Raw genomic sequence first — 8,439 nt, 5'->3', positions numbered from 1 at the left:
AGAGAAGGGTGGCAGAGGGGTTTTAAATGGGTTTGGGAAGGCTCTTGGAGGATGGGAGAATATTAATAAGAGAGATTGAGTGACTGGGTTGTGGTTTGAACTGAAATTCCCTAAAGTTTGGACGATTCAAATGTCTTTTATGACCAAAACAGTGCTCTGGCCTGCACAAAATCTTTCATTTTGGAGGATCACAGATGAGTTTTAATGGTAATAAGGTCCTCCCTGTCCTGGATATTGGAGGGGTACTAGGGTTTTGCACATTAAGGCCTTGTTTGGGCATAGAAGCACTTCCATTGGATGCTAGCTACTCTGGTGGAAGTATTTTTTTTCTTGATTAATGCTACACTGATTTCCTACAACACTGCCCCAAGCATTATGTTGATGTGTTGTACACCCAAGGAATATCGATGGTTCTTTGTAGAAACAATGTTGTAGAAAGTGTAACAGGATGTCATTGTAACACGACTTTTTATTTATTATTTATATATATATTTTTATATTTTAGTATAGAGTCGTGCTGAAGCAATCTCAAGATTGGATCTCATATCGCACATCTTGATGTAAAAGTGGATATGAACCATATATGCTTTCTCGCTTATATCTAGAGGAAAAGCATCTATGATTTCTATACACTTTCACGTCAAAGCGTAAGATGTGAGATCCAATTTTGAGGTCACTTCTGCATTATTCTTTAGAGTCCTGATAAAATGACTCGCTAGATGACATACTCAATCGACTCACTGACGTAGACAAGTTTGGAAACTGTGGATCTTTCCACCTTGGGATACATGGCTCTCTCAAGAAACACTTTTTTATGGGGAAGTCCAATCATGTATCCCGAGATTAAAAGATCTATGATTCTAAAGTTGTCACGTCAATGAAACAATTGAGTATGTCACCAAGCAAGTCATTTTATCACAACTCTATTCCTTATTATAATAAGTTGTTGGGGGATGCGGGAAACAATTTCTTTGGACGTTAGAATATTTACATTAAATTTTTTGGTCTCTTTATTTTAAAGTCAGTAATCAAATTGTAATTTGAATCCGACAAGAAATCACCAATCAAGATGATACATGTAAAGATGTATGGGGTCCACTATAGGGTGGGTTTTACTTGTAGGGTCAGTCAACAAGAGATAGTGTGCCACGTGATCTTTTTGGGATGTTAGTCCAAAAGATAAAGAAGACTGGGTCATAATCCATTAGTCAAGATTTTCTTAAAGGAAATTTGATTTTCGAACCCAACAACAAAATAGATGTAAGAAATGAACAACGGTTCCAATTCTTAACCAAAGACAAAAATGGTCTTGTTGGAATTGGACTGTTGTAAATGGATCCATTTGAAGAAGAATCCAAAACCCGATCCATGCTGTCTGAGATAATGTTATATATTAGTAAGGGTTGGCCGGTAAGAGTGTTTTGTCCACGTACGACCGTCCTTACAAATGGATTCTTCTTTGTCTCTTTTGTCCACCAAACGAAAAAATAAGGGAAAAAAAAAACTGAGTGTTGGTAGGAGAAGTAGGCATAAAACACAAGAGCCTAACTACCATTGTACAATTATGGTTGTTCAATGTGACAAGGTGAAATATGGGTTGTTGCAATATAAGAATAAATTTCATTTTTAAGTTAGGAATCCATTAAGTCAACCAAACATTTGACAGTATCCTCTCAAAGAAGAAAGTCTTAAACGGTTGGCCTTAAGATGTATATGTTGGGTTAGATGTATTGAATTAAGGTTTGGGTGGGTAATAGTGTTTCTCAAGTACTCAACATGTTGGGTCACATGGGATATAAATTAGGGCTGCAATCATTCTCTAGAGTTGTAACATTTTAGTCAAACCAAGTAAGTCTTGTGTTTTCTTGATTCAATGTTTCTTGATGATTCATTGGATCTATCTTTATATCTAGTGATCCAAGCTCGTGGTATATGTATTGTACTTGCTCATCCATGTGCGATTGTGGGTTTCTTTTGTGCCAGATTCATCACATGCAATAACAATATCATTTTGAGAATGGATTGTTGATGGCCTTGAAGATTCGTCGAATGAGACATTAGGACCCGAAGGCCATGTTGCTATATTATCAACCAAGGGAGGATGCTAAAACACTCCCTACTATATAAAAATTTGAACACAATGATACACTAAGAGACCTCACACGTTTCCACACCCTTTTGGGGGGCTTACTCTTGCTAGATTGAAGCAAAACAACTTGACACACTTAGGTAGGGTTGGTGGTGTGTGTGCGTGGGGTGAGGGAAGGTGTTACGATATTTGTTGCACCTTTTCCCAAGGATCTTTATGATTGCGCATAGAAATAATTTTTCCTAGAAAAGTGATTTTCAAATGTATGTTTATGCATTTTCCCCCACCCAAAGCAATTTTCTGCCTCGGGAGGGAAAATGTTTTTCCCACCTCCTATTGTTATTCTCACGTGATTACCCTCACCCCCAAAACTAAAAACCAACCATCTTTTTGATATTTTCTTAGGTGGATGGAATTCATTTTTCCAAGTAATTCACATTCCCTTCGAAAACGAATGAATGTAACTCAAGAGCGGAAAATGAATCTGTACCACTAGTTTCTAAATATCCATTAAAACTTTTTGGGGTCTTCTTAGAATCCATGGCCCTACCTATGGAAGTTAATAATGTAGTTCATTGGTGTGGGTTTCTATCAATTCAACTACAAAAATGGGTTAGGGCCTATTGGAAGGACCAACATAAGCCAAATTAAATATAGGACTTGGTCATAAACAAATCTCCCAGAAAGAACGAAAAAATGCGCACAAACTTCTTTGTTTAAGACTACTTGAACCATGTTTACTTGACTTATCAATTTGGGTTCCCATTAGATCTTACCTAAGTCAAGAAGGAAATCCAATTGGATGGAAGAACATCTTTATTTGGACCATAATTCAAAATTTCCACACAAAAAACTCAAATTGTAAAGAGGAATTTTTGTTAATGCATGGTAAAAAGTCTTTATCAAATAACATGTCGCACAATTGTTTACATCATTCTCATTTTCATAGTAGCTCAGAAATCCTCCCAATGTTTAGGTATTACCTTGTAGTTACATTTTGCTATTTCTTAATCAATTTCTTGTCTTAGTTGATTGTGTCAATTTGCTATATTGGTTAAAGTTTGTGAGTGTTGATGCCATAACTTGGGATTCAAAACCCTCCATCACCATCTAATTACTAATCACTAACTCGTTCCTCTTAGCCCTGAAACCCTCCTAATATTTAGTCATTCAGTTTTAGTAACTTGTTTACCTGTTCTAAATCAATCACTTGTCTTAGTTGAAAGTGCCATATGCCTATGTTGGTTAAAGCTTGTAAGTACCAATAATACAAGTTGTAAAGATACTTGTATTAGATCCTGTTGCAAAGCTTTTTCATCATTCACTTACCAATCATTAACTTATCTGCTTGGCAAAAAAACAAAAACACCTTTATTAGACAAGGATAAGATCCTTTGTAGTACATTTTTCGTGAAACTCCATGTAACACTCTCTTTATAAGAGAGAGTGGCTCACATTTAACAAAAATAACAACACAAGCTTCTATTTCATGCCCGAATTTTAATTAAAAAACTGTTGAAAAAAAAAGTTTTTAACCAAATCCAAGACTTTTAAAATGAACGGTCATTATATATACTACTAAATTCAAACAATGGATTTTAACAATCTCATTGACATGACGATTTTCCAACCATCCAATCGCATTACAGAGGACTAGAGAGAAAAGGTGTTGTAGACCATTAAACAATCACTCTTAACTAATTCATAAATTCTATCCAAACTCAACTCAAATATAAATTGATCTTCCATAAAAATTTTCTAAATGTAAAGATTAGTCAAGGTCGATAATAGTATCATCATGATGTGAACAAAGTCATAAGAAACGATCCAATTTTTTTTTTCTAGGAGCCAAGACTTATTCAATGCTAAGGTTCATTGTATGGTTGAGATTTGAACAAATCCATAGAAGTAATCTTTTTATTTTTTCAAAATATAGAACTTGTCAATAATTATTCTTGACTAAAATTAATTGACCAACAAATTAATTTGACATCCCTTTCTTATAACCAATTTTTTCTTTCTTTTAGGATTCTTAAAGTTAGAAAATCATGTGAAAACGAAGATTCTTTTAAGATCTTACCCTATTTTATGCCTCTTTTCGGAATGTAATGTTAGATTCTCCTCATGTCACGCCGTGCTTTGTGTACGGAATCCACTTATTATTCCCACCGTACCGACACGGATTCTGCATACGTGGCATATATTTAGCGACGTCACGTGTAGTTACCAAAAAATCGAAACGTTAGGAATTCAATCATGAAGGTGTGAAAGTACCGAGTTGATTGGTGAGAAGAGATCCATTAGGTGCTTGATGGAATAATTAATGGGTCCACCAGTACACGTGTACGGTGGATCTTGTGGTCAGTGGCCTCAGTTGACGGCTTTGACTGTTGAAAGGGTGACAAACGTAACATCTAATCGTGATTCACGGTTGAAAAATAGTTAACAATAATAAATACAGCTTGGAAAATAATTAGTTTCAAACAACATTTGAGGTATCCATCCAAGAAACAGCTGACATGGGAGTCTAACTTTGAAGGGGAAAAAAGACTTTGGAGTCTTTTCATTGGATTACACGTGGCATTTTTAAGGAGGTATTTCAAATTTTAATAAAAATGTAGGAGCAAAAAATAAATTCAAAATACCACCTATCCTATAACAAAGAGGTTCCTTCAAAATTTGAAGTGGATTGCCCGGTTTAAAGTCAAACTCGTTTGACTGGACCAAACCTTAGAGCTACCCATGGCAGGTTAGAATTGGCCTGGATGAGTTCATATTCAAATCTAAAAGGGATAGGTTGTAGCCATGTCGGTCCAATTAATCCAAAATTCCAGTCCAAATTCAGGATTAATTGAATCAGACTTTTCAAATGATTTGATAGTACATTAGTTGAAAGTGAATAGAGATAAAATAAATTTATTATTTTATGACGTGTTTTTGTTATTTCTGTTGTATGATATAATATAATGATTTGTAACTCAATCTGTAGGGCTAACTCAAAAACTCAGCTAAGGTGTATGCTACAAGAATCATATATTTGTCCCCTATGGATACACAACTGCACATCCCCATAAAATATGTGTAGTTGTGTATCTCAAAGAAAAAAAATCTAGGATTCTTACACTTGTCACGTCAATGAATTTTTGAGTTACCCTGTCATGTTGAGTTGCAATACTCATGTATAAAGGGCTAGGTTAAAGAGCGGATAACTTAGCCAATAAGGTAGACAATGTGTTTTGTCCTATATGGTCTAAATTTTTTGAAATGAACTGTTTTTTTTTTTTCTTTTTCTGTAAGGATTATCTCTATGGTGTAGAGATCATTCTCACAAAAAATCAGCACATTTTAAAACATCTAGCTCTATCAAAAGTGATTTACAAATTAATGGTAAAAATTGACGGTCTACAATTCTTCAACTTTAAATTGGGGTTGGAAGTTTTAGAATGGATTGATTTTTTGCGAGGATGATCTCCAAATGATAGATACCATTCTCACAAAAAATCAGCCTATTTTGAAACTTCTAGCCCATATAAAACAATGCACATTGTTTATCTTATTGGTTCTTGAACCCAACCCATGGGTTCCATTGGACAATCAACTATTTGACCAACACATTTTGTTCTAATGAGGAGACCAACCTCACAAATTTTATTTTTTTAATAAGGAACCTCACCAAATTCCGAATCTTCTAACCTGGTCAAAAGTGGTTTGTAAAGAAATGAGTGGTCCATGATTCTTGAACTTGTAAATTAGGGTTAGTGGTTTCAGAAAGGATTGATTTTTTGTGGGGATGATATCCTCCCCATAGTGATCATCCTACCAAAAATCAGGTTCGATAGCCAATGTTAGGAGCCAACACGTTTGTCCTCGCAAAAAATCAATCCATTAGCTACTGAACGACACACACACACACACACACACACACACATTGGGTAGTGTTCAACAACCAATGTTAGGGAGCCAAAAGTTTTGGATTAAGTTGATTTTTGTGAGGATGGTCTCTATTGTGAGGAGATCGCCCTCACAAAAAATCAACCCAATCTGAAACTCTAACCCCATCAAAAGTGGATTACATATATGGGTTAGAAGTTACGGAACATGCTGATTTTTTGTGAGGATGATCTCCTCACCATAGAGATCATCCTCATAAAAAATAAGCCTAATTTGTCAAACTTCTAACTTCATCAAAAGTGTTTATGAATTGTGGATCATCTATTTTTTATTGTTAATTTGTAAATCACTTTTGATGGGGTTAGAAGTTTTAGATTGAGCTAATTTTTTTAAAACGATCTTCTCACAATAGAGACCATTTACAAAAAAAATCAGTTTAATCTGAAACTTTTAAGTCACATAAGACAAATTTTGGCTCCCAACGTTAGCTCTCTAAAATTGGTTGTCAAATGAGACCCTATTCAAGTAGGGAAAAAGATTGCATGGACTGAAGTCCACATTTGGACCACGCGGACTACCCCGTTGGTCCAAATGACAATTCAACAGTCTTGTTTGTGGTTTAGAGTGGGTTTGAAAAAAACAAATTCCCCCAAAAAAGTATTTCTTAGAGTCAGATCTTTAGTTTAAAAATTGATGACTATTGAATTCCTAGATTTAAAATTTAAATCCAACGGTAACAAAAAAACTCTTTTTTCAATTCTATTTTTTTTGTTCCATGTTGGCTCCCTAATGTTGTCTGCTGAACGAGACCCCCTATATATATGATAGTAAATCGGATCTAGTTGGACATTGTCAAACCCAAGCCTAATTTAGGTTTAATGAATAGGAAAAAAAATTGAGCTCAAGACCCTAAATCTTATATTGGTCCAAATTGATAGCACTGCCTGCCCACTATAATTCTTATTATAGGTATAAAATTTTGGAGAAACCTTTTCCTTTATATGACATTTGGACCTTTTGTTCTCCAACTAATGACATGTTCCTTCACAGTTTAGTGAAGATTTAGGATACCTTCCTATATTTCAAATTCAATGACATGCTCCCTTGATTTCAGTCTTCTCTTGTAGGCTAATTTGGAATGACCTCACTGCCCTTGTCATTGTCATTGTCATTGTAATCCACCTCATCATCTTATCCTAAAGGTTGAAGATATGGGTAGAAAAAAAATTTAAGAGTCTGGAAAGAATAAACAAAGGTTTCGAAGTAATTTTTCATTAGTCTATAAGAAACTACCAAGGTCAAGAGGCAAGTGATCATTTTGAAAGCAGAGGTATCTCAAAAATTCAATGAAGGGCCACGTGTCACGCAAAGGAGATGCTTCCTTCAATTCTTTGAAGTGGGTTGGTTGCATCAAAAGTAATTTTTTTGTTCCCTTGTAGCGATTCCCAAATAAACAGATCCCTACCTTGTGTTTTTTCTCTCAATTGATTGAGAGAGCTGCTATTGCCACACCAATTCATATATAAATCATTAAAAGAATTGCACACCGTTGGCATGTTGTTAGTAAGAGTTGGTGTGGCAATAGTAACTCAAAAGGTTCAAGTTAGAAAAGTCACCGTTTGGTAGTCTTCCTTATGGCAAACAGCGAAACACAACCGAAACTTCAAAGTCATGGTTGTCAAATTTCAACCTTTTTCCAGATCCAACGATATGGGATAAACCAAACCGTCTAACTATATATTATATTATATATATTTCAAATATTAATGGACATTTGCATTTGTACATGATTTTGACAAACTGATATTATGTAAAGTTTAGAATTATCTTTATAATTAATTTAGGAGGATACTTCTAGATAATTGAAATAGAAATAGATTACGTGACACGAAAGCATTTCATAATTAGAAAAAATTAACTAAAGTGAATTTGAATCTAATATACTCGCCCTTCTGACATTATAATCGTAAAGATATGAGACATGTTTCATATATGATTTATGGGTCATATTCAAGGCTCAACTATTTGGAAGACAAGTTTTATCCTACATGGGTTAGAAGTTTTGGAATGGATTGATTTTTATGAGAATGATATCTATAGTCATAAAAAATCAGTCCATTTTGAAATTTCTAACCCCATAAAAAATGCTTTATAAAATTGGACGATTTACGATTCTTCTTCAACTGGTAAACATGGGGTTAAAAGTTTCGGAAAGAAAAAATCCTCACAAAAAAAAAATCAGTCCATTTTGAAACTTCTAATCCATGTAAGACAAAACATGTTTGGCCAAATAGTTGGCTCTTGAACATTGTTGAATTAATGTCTCGTTTACTTGATAACTAACTCACTCTAGAGCCTGACGTAAGAAAATGAATGAGGATGTCATAACATCGGATCGATTATATCTGGATACATTGATAGAAACCCGAACCCGACATGTGGCAATCATCAATCTAGTC

Source organism: Akebia trifoliata, chromosome 10, assembly GCF_017979445.1.
Source record: "Akebia trifoliata isolate Shusen 1 chromosome 10, ASM1797944v1, whole genome shotgun sequence".
Taxonomy (NCBI): Eukaryota; Viridiplantae; Streptophyta; class Magnoliopsida; order Ranunculales; family Lardizabalaceae; genus Akebia; species Akebia trifoliata.
The sequence above is the reverse complement of the archived record's forward strand: the minus strand, read 5'-3'. Positions refer to the sequence as shown.